This window comes from Pleurodeles waltl, chromosome 3_1, assembly GCF_031143425.1.
Source record: "Pleurodeles waltl isolate 20211129_DDA chromosome 3_1, aPleWal1.hap1.20221129, whole genome shotgun sequence".
NCBI lineage: Eukaryota > Metazoa > Chordata > Amphibia > Caudata > Salamandridae > Pleurodeles > Pleurodeles waltl.
The window spans coordinates 957,547,662-957,563,626 of record NC_090440.1 but is presented as its reverse complement, the minus strand read 5'-3'; the positions used below and the strand labels follow the sequence as shown (position 1 = coordinate 957,563,626).

Here is a 15,965-nt window from a genome sequence, read left to right as displayed (position 1 = left end):
TGAGCCCACTAGCCACCAGGAAAGGTGAGAGAAAAGATTAGGATGCCCACTTTGAGTCCTTTTAATGTACTTTGGAAGAAAATTCTTACCACTAATGCTAGCTTAAAGGGGATAGGTCCTGTGTAGACTCCAGTTGTGAAAGAAGAAAAAGTGATAGCTTTTGTATTCTCGCAAGGGTCCAGAAGAATATTAGTCCTCTAGAGAGCAGCTTGGTATGTTTTCAGGCTATTTGTCATTTCAAGCTCTTTTAGTGGGGTCTTCCTTTCCCAGGTGAGGTTGGAACACTGACACCTGGTCCAAATCCTCTCATTTAAGGGTGGTACAAGGGTGAACACTAGAATGGAAAGGTGGCTAGATGAGTTGGGTGATTTCAGTATCCATTTGGAGTGCCTTCTGTGTGCTAGTTTCACTCACACCCTTGTGATCAGCTGAGTGGGAGCTGTTGCTATAAGGAAGTAGGAAAGAGCTAAATATGAAGTGTCTGACTCTGTCATGGGAGTGATTGTCAAAGGATGGCTAGAATATGGTGAACTGTCTTTATCAGGCCAAACTGTCTTGGAATGTGAAGAATGAATTGGATGATTTCTCCTGATGACGAGGAAGGAAATCACTAACCTGACCAATGAGGGGCATCTTGGCAGAAATCTAAGGCCCAAGTGAGAGAGAAATACTGATGGCCAGAGATATAGAAGCAAACTACGACACTTATAGGAGACTGTGTGCTGGGATATATAGAAAAAACACATTACTCCTTCTGTCTCCTCTCAGTAGTGCAAATACCAGGTGACCCTTGGGCAAAATAAAATCTTGACATAATTGGTCCATTTTAAGTTGCTGTCTCTGGCAGAGTGGTGTGTGTTGTTCTTTGTAGATTACACATCCAAGTGGGTCTCTACCAATTGTATGAGTTCACTGAACACAAAAGTGATTTGGGAGTTCTTGCAAGAGGAGTTTCCTTGTGGTAATGGTGCTCAATTTGTTTCTCAAGAAATGAAAGCCTTTTAAAAAAGCTTGTCCGTATTATACCAAAGGGCCGCCCATACACACCACAGGCAAATGACCTAACAGAAAACATGAACAGGGTGGTAAAAGATTGTGTTCAGAGGGTGATAGATTTAGGAGTTCCACATAAAAAGATGTGCAACATTTTGTAGGCACATGGTACCTCCCCTAAAAGTGTGACCCTGGAGGCTACCTTCATGTGCCATGAAGTGAGGAGTGGCTGGCTTAACCCTGTTTGATTGAAGCATTGGTGGTAGCGTAGTACTCTTGCTAGAGATGTATGTAGCAGAGGCAGGAAAATTACCAACGGAAATATGAGTAGGTATGTGATAGTAAAGTGTGTGCTTGTGACGGAGCACTGGAGGAGGATGTTGTGGTTTCAGTGAAGAATCTTGGCTGAGTGAAGAAAGGCAAGTCTTTATTCACGGAACCTTTCACCAGTGTAGAAGTGAAGGAAGAATATAGCAGATGAGGCTAGAAGTGACTCCTGGAGTGTTTCAAGATTATCAAGGAATGGGACTTCTGGATGAGTATCTGAAGGCTCCCTTTGTGGTAACACCCACCATTGTTCTTCATGACGTGGCATCGACTTTGGAGTCCATGCTCAGGATGGTGGACATAGTGTTGCTTCTGGTGTTCCTGAATCCTTGGGCTCAGTAGACCCTGACTACGGGGGCAAAGTTTCATAGTTTAGAACCCTAATGGCACAAGAACTTTCAATGAGACGTATGTACTTGTTCCTTGTTGTTGTCCAAAGAAGGGGCATGTGTTGTAGTATATTTGCCTTTCTTCCATTCTTTCTCCCTTGATCAGCGCCCTTAGTCTGTCGTCTCTGCCTTTGGCAGGACACATTTGTTTATGTGAACTCAGAAATTTCATGCATGTCATGTGGACTGTATATTGTGTAAGATTCCATTGGTGTCGGTTACTGTGAGGATCACCTTGATGCACGTTAGTGGTGTAGATCTCATCTCTTTATGAAATAAAATCCTTGTTTGCTGACCAGGAGTGGATTTTGTGAATGGCGTTGAATTCAAAGACCCAACTCCTTTGTATCTCGTTGCTCAGCCACAACCTGGTGGAGAGAAATCTACAACTGCGATCTCAGAAACAATACTGTGACTGAAAAAATGGCCGCCACACAAATTGCTGAACAGCTTAAAATGTATAATACGCTTTACAATTTACTGTATGTAAACTGTAAAATTAAATTAAATTTGTGAAAAGAGATTAACATAAATCACAGTGCAAAATAGTTTAATAGTCTTTGAAAATCAATGAATTACAAGCAGAAAGCTGGGCTTCATTTTGATTGTTTTCTGAAATTAATGGAACGTTGAAATTATTTCATGATTTAACGCAGCATCCTGTTGTTAGAAATCATCTTCTGACAGCTTTTTGCTGTCTGTTTTCCAAGCTCTGTTGTGAACAACAGCAAAACTTTTAGTGAATGTGTGTCAGACCCCTGCTTACCATTGGGTGGCCTTTTTGTCAATCTCATTTGCTTGACTCTTATCCCATGGCTTTCCTTCCTTTTCGTGTCTTTGGACCATACGTACGAACACTTTTTCCCATAGACACAGAATGGGTAAAAACCTTTGCTACATCTGGCCCTTTGTCCCTTGTGTTTTTTATGCATAACTCCTTTACTGTCTTTCTGACTGGATGACGTGTATCCTTCCAATGCTTATAATCGGGCAACTATGGTTTTATTTTCATTCAGCATTCCATGAGAGTGTATGTGTTTTCTTGCTGTCCCTCTTATGTGAGGCTTCCCCTCCTACTCCATGTTGATCCCTCTCCCTCCTCAGCTTGTTCATTACCTCACCCACCCTGCCCTGTTTTTTTTTCGCTTTCTGTTTTTTTTTAAATTGTCCCTGTCTCATGCTCCTCCGTCCCCCACTTCTCCTTGCTTGACTTCTCCTCCACCTGCCCCTCCCCTGTTCCACTACCCATTCCATTCAGATATCTTTAAAAAAATGTTTTTAAAGTTTTTGACGGGCCTGGAACCTACAGATTGGCGCCAGGCCACTCCTTTTACAGAATGCACTTTCGAACACATTTAAATTATTCGTTTTTTAAAAGAAACAAAATGCCCGACACATCTTGCATCATGTGTGTGCCCACATAAAGACGTGTGCGAATGCAGGAATCATCACATTGCCTCCATAGTGTCATGGTTCTTTTTTTTAACCAGTGCTGTATAACACAAGGCGTCACTTGTTTGCTTTATCAATATTTGTTTTGTATTGCTGTTTGTGGAAGAAAAGTAATCATGGATCATTTTGGTAAGTAAATTTCAGGTAAATCTCCGATTTCCCTTTTTATGGCATTTTGTTAGGAGGAAATTCCTGCCACCCCTTCCCCCCCCCCCCCCCCCTTTACTATAACCCGTACTCCTACAGTAACTGTCACTCACTTTAACCTGTATCTATCCCTTTTCCCTGCCTCTGGCCTCATACTCACGTTTGCTATTGTGTTCTTTTTGTCCACAGCAGCTGTCCTTATCCCACCCTACCCCTGCCCTCCCGTAGCCCTCAACATAACGCTATCCCAAGGTATAATACCAACCTACACCACCCTCCCGTGCTTCCCTTCATTGTTGTGGGGGTACCCATCATTTTGCCTTAATACTGATGTAGCCCGAGATTTTTTTTCCAGGAAAAAGGACTATTGACGCAGGGCTCTTGGTACTGTAATATTTGTAAGGGGCTTGTGCTGCAAGAGGAATACATTTACAGGTTCGAAGTTCCTTTTCTGTGCCAAACAGCCCTTCCTGGTGCATAGACTGCGCATAATGAATTCATTGGAGACTGTCACCATGTCAGTTTTTCCCTTTCGCTGTTCGGCGAGAAAACAATGAGCAAGCAAAGGCCCCCTCAGGAGATAAGGGCTGCGCAGAATTCATTACCTAATTGTGCCCTCTCTGGATAATACATGCTGGCATGAGCCGAGGAAGAGCTCTGTCTGAGCTTTCTGCGAAAGGGCAAAAACAAAGCGGGCCTCGCTCAAAGGAGAAATAAACAGCACTGTCTCCCTGTTAGATATCACCATGGAGCCGGCGCACGAAGATCGCTTTCAAAATGTCGCCCACAAAAGCAATAAGCATTGGCAAAGCCAATAGTGCAGGTCTGGAAAAGTTCGCACTTTTATTTATTCATCTTTTGCAAACCAATGTTATGGACACTAAAAGAGTAAACTTAATAAAATGTAAAAATGCCAATGTATTAAAGGAGCATGCATATGTCTGCAAAAAAACATACAGTACCAACTTCAACATTAATGTGTTAAAAACGTGAAATTAAAGCAGAAATTAAACTAGAGATTAGTATAAGATCCCTTTCTCTGGTCACTCATTTGCGACACAAGCTCTTCCCACATAAGATCGCAAGATGTACAACACTTTTAAACAGAAGCAAATTATGTAGGATACTTGAACAGGCCGTCTGATACAAATGGCTCCCTGAATCTCCCACTACATGTATAGATCTAAGTAATTATTTTTATTATAGATTTTTAGAAAGCATGGGGCTATTAATGAAGTGGCCTTTTCATATACAGCACTTCATGCCACCCGTGTGCGGTTTCTATGCAATGTAAAGTGTCGATTTAGCTATTACCCAATGTAATAATACAGAGGGGGTTATTCTAACTTTGGAGGAGTGTTAATCCGTCCCAAAAGTGACGGTAAAGTGACGGATATACCACCAGCCGTATTACGAGTTCCATAGGATATAATGGACTCGTAATACGGCTGGTGGTAAATCCGTCACTTTTCCGTCACTTTTGGGACGGATTAACACCTCCTCCAAAGTTAGAATAACCCCCATAGTGTCAGAAGATTAGAGTGATAGAAATCGAGGTGGCTTTATTGGGATTCATCGAATGCCCTACAGATCACATCGGCTATTTAACTCGCTGAAGTTGGGAGTGGATAAGATAGCGAAAAAATTAAAAAGTTTCCGAATCTTAGGTCCGCTTTCACCTTCAGGATGAAACAAAATATTTCTGCTGGCTAGAGCCTATTTTAACATGCCCACAGGAATCGTTATGAGTTGACATTTCCTACGCGGATTAGACCCCTTCTGCTCGGGTTTTTAATATTTACTAGCCAAGGGCTCTGTAGGTTGCATCAGCATGACATGTGACTGATTTCAGAATTGAGACCTTGGTCATATCCTAATCTCTGGATAAACGTTTTAGGTGTAGCATCCAGGAGGCTATTTATTGAAAACTTTCCATATAAAATGTAAAACTCCGGTTTGGTGTAGAGAACAGATAGACGCTATAATGTCCTAACCTCACCTACAACACTTTTAGGCAGTCTTGGTCTTTAGTCAACAAAATTGAGTATGGTGGGATTTTTGTTCCCTACATACAATGCTAAAGTTGAATTACAAGTCCTACACAGGGCATGCTCATGACCAAACGAAAGCTGCAGCCGTGTTGCAGTAAAACTCGCCACGTCTAACGCTGAACTTGATTCTAACTATTGCCAGGTTTGCCAGACTGTGGGATTGAAGTCCAGGGCAATAAAGTGATTTAACTGGATCACACACCTTGGACAAGAGGGAAAGCTGTCAATCCAACTCACCGGATGCTTCACTGTGAATAGTATGTAACAGAGCCCCTAACATAAAAGTTCCCGCAAGGGTGATACTGCTCTCTGTCAAGAAATGCACTGCTTTTGTAGGTTAGGATAGTTCTAGACCAAGTACGGTCAATCATTATTTTGGCAAAAAGAGCTCGGAGTGAAGAGAAGGATTGTGCAAACGGAAAAAGATGCACCATAAACAGTTCTCCAAAACACACTCGAACCTCAAGAAGAAGTCAATACAGCATCAATAACTCAAAAGCAGACACTATCTCCTGGCACACGCTTCAGCTCAGCATCCTCCTACCGGAGGTGACCTCAATGACGCATCAATATCTCAATTTCAAGTCAAGGATTTAGCTCCAACCATCTGCATGCCTAAGATGGTCCTACCATGAGTGAGTGGGTGAGTGAAATTGGGAGCGAACAAGCAGTCTACATGGTGGGTAGGTGAATGAGTCGCTGAGTGAGTAAGCTAGTAGCAAATTAATTAGTTAGTGAGTGGCTGAGTAGCCATTTAGTTATTTAATGAGTGAATGTGTTGGTAGTAAGTGAGCAAGCAGTGAGTGAGCAAGAGATCCAAAAGTGAGTGAGTAGGTGTATGAGCAATTGATGAAGTAAGCAAACATATAGTGAGTAAATAAGTGAATGACTGAGAGTGAGTTACTAGACAAATGAGTGAGCAAGCAAGTAGGGTTAAGCAAGTAAGCCATTAGTGAGTAGTTGACTGGGTGAGTGAGTGAAGAAGCACGTATACTGTGTTTGTGTGCAAGAGTGAGCATGTGATAAGTAAGCAAATTAGTGAGTAAGTGATGACAGAAAACGTCTGCAGTAATGCTGCCACTTGTATTGCAGTTTCTTCCTCATCCTTCCAAGGCAGCGCTAGGGTGCTTGGTACCAGCTTTGCTAAACAAACTCCCCACGATTGAGTGACCAAAGGGAAATCACTCTTTATGGAGTTTTAGAGAAATCTGTAATAATTCTAACCAACCCTACAAAAATGTCCTATGAAACTGTGGAATGGACATAAGTTTCTAGGACAAGCTTTGGGATTGGCCCCTTGGTCGCACCCTGTGATTCAGACGCAACGGAGCTGAGCAGTGTAGAAAGAAAGTGATTGCTGCTGGTGCTGGGTCTGCCTATGTGCGGCTTGGGCAAGCAGCAAAAAAAACTGCTGTGACCTTTAGGCTCTATAAAGTAGAAAACCGGTTCGGTTTATCAAGAGCTGTGCAACTTTATTAGGGATAACAAGGAAATCACTATCATATCCAATTAATTAGAAGACCTAATATCTGAAATCGCAGCCCCTTCGCTTTGTTCAGCAAGGTTTGCGCTGTGGTTAAAGGTAGCTTTGCAGGAAGAGTATTAACTATGCAAACCTGTCATATGAGGAACATGTTTCTCTGTGTAACGCTACTGAGTTTAGTATTTTGTACCTTTCACTACTGCTTTTTGGAAAGTGGAAAGTGCATTGAAGGCATTGATTTTGCAATATTTGTTATGTAGGCCTAAAAAATAAATAGCAAAATAATAAGGGGCAGATTCACGGTAATTATATTGGGATTTATGGCCTGGATTCCCAGAGGCTGATTCACAAATTAGGATTTGTGGAAGTCACTTATTACAAATTTGATTTATTATTGTGGAAAAACCACTAAGCAGGTGGACTTTTCTGCAGGAGTATAGTGATCTATATCAGTCCAGATCTAACAAATGGGTATATTTAGACTATCTGGCAATGGTGGCACACCATTAAGTGGCTTGTTAGAGCAAACAACTGTTGAAGGTGGCCAGTTAACTTAAAATGTCTAGCGCAGGATTATAACCTGTGAGTAGAAATGTTAATAACTCTCGACACGTGCGCGCGTTAAGCAATTGTTGTTAAAATCTACAAATTATGTAGTAAAGGATCCAGAAACGTCTTAATTACATGGAAAACAGCATGGCTGCACAATTGTGTATGAATATATAATGACGCATTAGAGTTCTGAACACAAGGTACCATTCACCTTTGTTTGAGCAGACACGCATGGGCCTAGTTCCAAGGTATCTTCCTATCGAGAAGGCCACCTGAGCAAACTTCTGTGAGGCGGCATCCCTCGACCCTCTCAAATTACAGACTACCTTGTCCTCTCTTGTAATTGATCAACTATTGTCCACCATAATAGAATTTTAGGGATTAGCATCATATTTCAGCCAATTGGAGTTTAACGCAGCTGGCCTTGTAGGTATAAAACAATTCTTTCTCAAGGGCAGTGTGGTTAGCTGTTTCTTTATCTAATTTACATTTTATTTAGGGTACTTGTTAAACATGGGCATGTCTCTAAAAGGACGCAGAGCACTGTACAAATCAAATGGGCATTAATGGTGCACTCAAAGTGGTTTAGATAGGTCTCCTGATTACGTTGGACTTACAATTAAATTATTCTACGCAATACATTTTTAATGGGTCATAAGAGTTGTATGATTTTCCAGGGCTCCATGATTTACCTTTCAGATGTTCAGTGATCAGAGCTCATGGTTTTATTCACTGACACATGTCTATCAGTACCAGCCACTGACACTAATACTATAGCTAATATTATTAGTGTTGCAAATGATGCACTCTTCGTCCCCATTATTCCTCTCACACTAACATTATCAGGGAGCATTGTAGAGACCTCATCACTGGCAATAAACCTCTTGGAGGCTCAATTACACTCATGAGATATCTGTGTGTCTCCTCAAGCGGGCCACAGGAGACATGTTTAAACTCTCTGACCTTGCCATGACCATGGTAGACTTTTATTACCCCAAAACAACCTTGAGAGATGAGATCTCGAAATAACCCCAACACACGGCCATGGGAGAGCTTTTTGGGCTTACAGCATTTCCGTTGGAAATATGTGGAATTACAAAATGGCAGTGGGAGATCTCTAGCTCATCACAGTCAGGGAAGTGCTGGATGATCCTTTAAACACAGTCATAGAAAATCTATGTGACCACCCAGTATGCCATGGCAGATCATTGTGTCTGACCCACAGAGATCTTTGGCTTTTGATCCCAACATTGCTATGAGATTACTGTTTGACCCAATCATAGACAGAAAATGTGTGTGACTCTCCAACAGGGCTAAAGTAGACCTGTGTGACTCCAAAAGGGCCAGAAAAGTTCTGTGTGACCCCTTCAACATGGCCATGGGAGACATAAGTCAACTGGACACCGTCATAAGAGAACTGTTCAACCACAACTCGGACATCAAAGGTCTGTTTGTGACAGCCCATCAGCATGACCCAATACATAATTTGTGATCAGTATGACCCTCCTCCTTAAAAGCACACAGGATATCTGTTTGATCTGTCTCCTCAATATGGCTGTGGCAGAGTGGTGTTACCCCAGCACTGCATTTGGAGATGTTTTTTACTTCAACGCTATACTGGCGGAATCTCTGTTTGAAGGCGAGTCTACAATGGTTGATTTGGGTGACGTCACATAATTAGTGAATGACTTCATGACCTCAACAGATCTATAGGACTGACTCAAGCACAGTCATGGGGGCTCCTTCTCAACCTGCCCATTGCCATGAAACCTACCTGTGGGTTGCAGACAAAGGGGAGTTTTGAATCATCCTAGAGCAGCAAATGCACCCTAATTCTATAATTGTAGGTCTTCAACACAGCAGAACCTCAACCATTAAGGCTCACTAATGGTAGAATCACTTTGACTTCAGCCCGGCCATAGCACTTCCTTAGGACTCCAAAACAACTATGAAACCTACCCTGAAAGATCTACTTAACCTCAACATAGCAAGTGAGGTGCTTTGCAACTACAATACACCTGTGAACAGTCCTGCTTATCTCATCCCAACCATAAAAGCATTTAAGGAAATACCCCAAAGCTATAGCCAAATACATTTATGGAATAACCTATGAACACTGTGAGCTCAAGGATGCACTATGTGACCCAAAGACAGCAATAGATGTTACACATAATCAAGCACAGCCAAACGATTTCTAAACTCTGTCAAAATAGCTATTCAAGCTCAGATCCTGCAGTGGAAAAAACAGAGGTTCTGCTTGTGGGCTTAGGACTGCCACAATCCTGAAAGGCTTGTGATGCCTCTACTGAATTAATTCAAGGAGGCTCCTTTACCATGGCTTTCAATTGTTAATGCCTAGCAGTTATTAACTAGCTTGCTATGATGTGTGCTAGTTTTGGAATAATACTGGTTTTTCTTGACATACACTACAAGCCAGCAGTGGTAAAAACCCTTTATAAAATTGAGACTGTAATATGGAAATTAATGACTTGCATAGCAATTTTCCAGTCTATGCCCTGTGGTGAATGGCACCCATGTGTGCTCTTTAATGCAAGTTGCTTTAACTTGTTTGGCAGACTGTGGTGTATTGAATGTTGTTGATTTTAATAAATGTGACCATACATAAAGGTACCGTTACAACATATGACCCTGTACAACCTAACTTATTCTCACTGAAGTTGTTCACAGGCTTGACTGGCCTCTTCTAGTTTACATTTAGTTAGTTGTGGCCCAACCTTTTAGTACTCTTAATTTAGTTCCATTCAGAACGCAGGCAATCATCTTCGGTTTAGAATTATTTATGCATGTGTGGTCTTTCATGGCCTTTTACCCATGCATCTTGGATTGTGTTCTCTATCAGGCCTAAATAGTTCACATCAGAATCATTGAGTCCATATTGACTCTAACACAAGCAAATTCCTTGAACACTTTAAACCACATAATTCTCTGAGTTGCCAAATTCAAACATAAGCAGTCTGTAGAATAGAATGCTGTGAGCTATACCTAATCATTTACAGTTTGCAGTTACCAAAACACCATCATGGAATGTCCCCGGAAACCCAGCACCATCATAGAATATCTCATTGATCTCATACAGCCACAGCAGCTAGGAAGGATCAGAGATCCAAATATCGTTACACGGACAAGAACACACCCCAATAAACTAGTCTAGCTCCCCATTACCTCTTTTGGTAAACTAAAACAGAAGTGTAGTCTTCCCATGCCAGATCACAGCAAAGGAAGCTCTAAGTGATGTTAATCACCACAGAGGTTCTAAACTTAGAAAACAGAGTCTACAAAGAGAGCCATGGCATTTCTCTGTAATTGCCAAACACAACTATGATCAACTATGAATAACAGTAGAGGCCTCAAACATACTAAAATAATATATTAGTTATTTCCAACAGATCAGTGAAAGGTCTTAGAGACCTACCACAAAGCCATACAATGTGACTGTAACATTTAACAGCGTTTTACAATCTCTCACTGACACAAACACAATTGATCGCTTGATGATGCTACAAATTACATGAAGATTTTCATGACTTCATCACATAGCTCTAAATAAGGCAATTAGGGCCATGAAAGATTTTAATGAGGCCAACTTACCAGTGTGTTTCAGGAGACACTGAAACAGGCATGGACGCTTTTTGTGTTATCACCAAAGACATGAAAGACATGAAAGTAATCAAGGTATCTCAACCCACCCAAGAATGCTCTTGGGAACCACAGAATAAGCCAGAAGATAATTAAAGAACCTGGAACACTGCCATGAGTATTCTTATTGACCACTAAACTAGCATTGGACTTCCACAGTGAAACACCTAATATAAATGTGAGATCTGAATAATTTCCTACCAGGCCACAGAAATGCTTGTTTATCACCATCTGTGATGCCATCCCTACTATGGGTATCCGTGTGACATAGAAAAGATTCACGGAAGCTCTTATGAACCCCAACCCTTCCATGAAAACTCTCTCTTTACTTTTAACTCTTGATGACCCCCAAACATAGCCAACAAAGTTCTCAGTTACTCCGGAGCACACCTCAGTCCCTGCAAGACTGCAGTAAAAGCTCTTATTAATCACCAATCTAGTAGCAGAAGGGCTCAGTAATTCACAACACAGTCATAGAAGCTGGTAATAATCATTTAAACAGCAACTGCAATTTTCACTGACAGCAACAAAACCACAGAAGCTCCGCCTGAGCCCAAATACATCTTGTAATATTATAAGTGACACACTCTGATGGGATAGGGATGTCCCTTACATAGTATAACGGTGTGTACTTCTGCTCTGAGTGACTAGCTGCATGTTTTTTTTAATATCCTGACTTTTTTGGCCTTGGTGTCATACTAATTTAGTTTATCAGCAGAGGCCTAAGCGTTTTCCCCAAAAATCTGAGGTCCAGGATCTGTCCTGTGACCTGGAGGGGTGCATCAAGGATACCCTCAGACTTGAAAGAGGACTACTGTGCCTGTCTTGGGTTTAGCACATGAGATGGTGTTGGTAGCATACTCGGTATTGTGGTCCCATATAGTTGACCAGATCTTTTTGTCTCTGTCAGTGAAAGTATGGCCTCCTAACCACTCTTGTATGTACTTATGTATGTATGTATGTATATATGTATATATGTATGTATGTATGTATGTATATATGTATGTATGTATGTGTATGTTATTTCTATAGCGCAAACCTAGTGAAAAGGCGGTAGAGCAGAGTACATGTTCAAAGGCAAGCTTAAAGTCATCGAGTAATAGGAGAGGAAGATGAGTTGTGGACGGTTAAGGTGCTCTTTAAAGAGGCGAGTCTTGAACTCTTTCCTAAATTGTAGCAGTGCTGGGGCAATCCTGATGGATAAGACAATGTTGTTCCAGATCTTGGGTATATAGATTAAAAAGGCCAGTTGTCGTGTTTTTTTACTTTTTACACTACTTAGTCTGCAGTCTGATGGTGTCCTGACTGCGGGTGTGTTGACAACCACCAGAGATAGTGAGCTTGTCTGTGAGTTAAACAGAGGTGCTGGCTGTGATTGCTTTGTAAGTGATGCAGCTGGTTTTGAAGATGAAGTGGGCTGGCAAGGGGAGCTAATGGAGTCCCATCAGGTTGGGCAAGATGTGATCATATTTCTTCAGGCCCTGCATAGGACATGCTGCAATGTGCAGGGTGCCCCTAAGGGATCTGGGAGGCTATGAAGCACAGCATTATCACCATCCAGATGCAAGAGCACAAGGAGTTCTAAAGCTGCTTCTTGGAAGAAACAGTGTGACTTGGTTTAGAATAGAGAACTGGTACTAGACTGCCTTTATTTTTTGGCACTGTCTTTCTTGAGGTAGAGGTTGGTGCCACAGTGAATACAAGTGATTTAGCATTTGGTGATAGTTGTGGTTTGAAGCCATCATAGTTCATGACATTGAGCCAGTTTTGTAATATATTCTGTTTGTTGTTCTTGGCAAATAATAGGAATTCTGTCTTGGTTGGATTGTAAAATTCCACTGTTATGTGAAAACCCAGATCATTGATCTGACATCTTGCCTGTATATTGAGTGTATGCATGAGTGTGCATATTGAAACCAACTAGAACCATTTTGGATATCCCTTTATTACTATGGCACAAGATTGAAGAAGTGGAGATATTCCTTGTTCACTAAAAGTGTGTTGCCTGTATTACTATGGGAGGAAGGTGAGGATCCAGACATTATAGTGAGGGGGATAGACTCAACAACATCTTTATAAAAATGTCATTAATACTTTTAGCAAAATGCTGCTGATTATTTCTATGTGAGCATTGCTATTTTGTTGATAGGAGGAGTGATGGGTGTGTCTGCAGTTTTTTCCATGAATGCTGAGGTCAAGCCTTCCCTCTTGTTTAGCCCTCATAATTACTAGAGCAGAGTGGCTGATGATAGCCAGGTGCAGAAACCCAAAACTTAATTGTGCCCATTTTGTGGGTGTGCCAGGTTGGAAACAGCTTCCGTGCTATCTGCTGTGAGAAGCATCACTTTACACAGGCTGTGAACAGCTTGAGAAGAAAACTTGAAAAAGAACCACCCCAAACTGGTTCTGAACTTTGAGACAGTGGATCCACATTGCCTATCTAAATAAAATGCATACCAACCACTTTGCTCCATTTTCAAGTTATTCTTGACCAAGGAAGGGAGTGCAGCTCAGAGTACTTGAATGACTGATGTGTGGCCAGAGCCAGTTTCTATCTAGCAGTCATACAGAGATGAAGAACATCACCTGGAGAAGCAAAGATTTGCCTAGTGTTTTGACATCTGCCTTCCTGCTGAGAGTGTCAAGTACAAAAACAACAAGGTGATGGATTGAATGTTTAAATTAATCTCAGCCACTGGCAATCACTCAGGCAACATCCAAATCCATTGTTCCTCCTGGGAACAGTCCAGCCCGAACTTCCAGGCCAGGTCCTCCCTGAACCAGAACACAAGCAACCTAGGACTGGATTTGCCCTAGTTAGGGCTATTCAGCCAAGTATAGCTTGGTTCCAGTGGTCAAAGGAGCCCAGGACCCACTCAATGCAAAAACTAAAGAAGGTCTCAGGATGCTTGTCTCCAGTCCAGGGAGCAAGAGAGTTGGAGTCATGAATACATCCACTAATGTAACTGGATATCTAATAGAGGAAACATGGAATGAGATAACGATGGTAATGAGCCAAGAAAACATCTTTGCACTTGAGCCTTTCACTGGCGTCATCATCGAACATTCACAATTTTCCCATAATCAGTGCTGCATCTTATTGCCTGCAATTATTCCGAACTGTGCAAGAGAGTCAGTCATTCACTGTAAAGACTGAATGACCCCCTGCAGAATCCAGGCATCTAGGAGCATCCTGCGGTCGAGTGACTATCACCCATTGTGATAGTGATAATCTCACAGAAAAAGTAATCTGTTAAATTCTTCGTAAAAAACATAATTTACACTACCAACTCTGACCCTAAACGTAGGACATAGATTGCAGAAAGACATGTGTCTACTATTCCTATGTTGAAAAAATAATGTTTCAGTAAACCTTATGATGCTCCAGAGAACAGCATCTGGTGGACAGAACTGGACTTTGCTCTTAATACAAAGTGACATACAAGCATTTGACAATGTTTCGCATTCATCTCCACTGCCTATCATCTTAATCAGAGACGTGGTCCGAAAGTCTTAAGAAAAAGAACTGAGACAAATAGAAGGACGCAACCAAGGCACCGTGCAGCGAGACACACAAAACAAAGCACATTTTCAGGTACAAAATGTAAAGATCCAAAATAAAAAATCAGTTTTTTAAAGAACACCAGACCAGCGCTTTAAATAGAAATATAGAAGTGCAGGTACTCACTATTTAGAGTACCTGTTTGCTCTTGAGAAGTGCAGGTACACTCCCATTAAAATCAGTGCTTATATGCGCAGGTACTTTCCCTTCCAAATTAAAGAAGTGCAGGTACTCCGTACCGGACAGCACCTGCTCATTTAAAGCACTGCGTCACCCACAACACACATAAATGATATCATCAGGGAGAACAATAGTGAACTGCATCTGAGCAGAATTACACAAAGAGGGAAAGGCACAAAGCGCACTTAAAGAAGTTGTCTTATGCAGCATTGATATAACAGTCCTGCGTTTTTGGTGTGCCAAAACGGCACCGGGCAGATCGTACAGCCTGACCAAGTGGCTTGGAAATAAATGAAACAAGTCACCGACCCGCTGCAGCGCTCTAGAATCCGCCGACTTTGGAGGTGGTTAGCGCCTCTCCGCTGCACGCATCGGCGCTAGACTGGCACTACAATAGTATCACAACGGATAAAGGGGACCTGGGGACTTGTCAACCTGCCAGCGTGTTGACGGCTGGGTTGCAGTATTTAATATTTCAACAGCTTTCACTCTTTCTTCATTATCCCGCCCCAGACAGCTGCCGCCCCTGTCTGCAGTGAAAGGACTTCCAACAAACCATACATATTGCAAGTAGAGTGCTTCCCTCACGTGTACCAGTCACTCCCACTCAGCGCAGACGCAGCATTTGCAGACGATGAGTGTAAAGTGCGGAGTTTGCTTTGGGGACACACTGGGAAGCTTATCCCAAAGCGGCCATGAGCCCAAAGAGAGAAGCCCCCATCGCTTACCTTGCAGTGCGGGTGCCGAGGTTGCGTTCGGGCAGCGGCAGCCCACGGACGCAGTGTGTGCTCTGCGCTGTGTACAGTGGATCTGAGCACTGATGGGTGAGCACAGGTGCTTCAGCCCAGAGGCGAGGAGACAGCCCCACCCCTCTCGTGCTCTGCGAGCTTCCAGCTGAATCCGTCCGGAGGGCTTACCTGTTTCCTAGGCTCAGGAAGAAAGGTACATCATGTACCGAGGGTGTGCATGGGGGTCATGAAAACAAGGCGTGGTGTAGAGGGGCAAGAGAGAGTTGGATCAAACACAGAAACAATGCACACCTAGCCACCAAATCCACCCACTCTTAACCCAAACTTGACACTCATAGCAAAAACAAAGTACTCATCATCATGCAATTTAAACCTGATTTATCGTATACATTGAAGGAGGTTACCTGGCCCTGCCTGGTCCTT

At 42.3% G+C, this 15,965-nt stretch overlaps 1 protein-coding gene across 1 annotated transcript in view; it reads right to left on the bottom strand.

The window, feature by feature from the left end:
• LOC138284807 (uncharacterized) overlaps positions 1–15,660 on the bottom strand; it is a 353,976-nt gene extending 338,316 nt beyond the window's left edge. Inside the window, exon 1 of the mRNA XM_069223976.1 lies at positions 15,522–15,660. The gene's annotated coding sequence lies outside the window, so the exon portion shown is untranslated. The remainder of the gene's footprint in view (positions 1–15,521) is intronic.
• Positions 15,661–15,965: the final 305 nt, after the last annotated feature.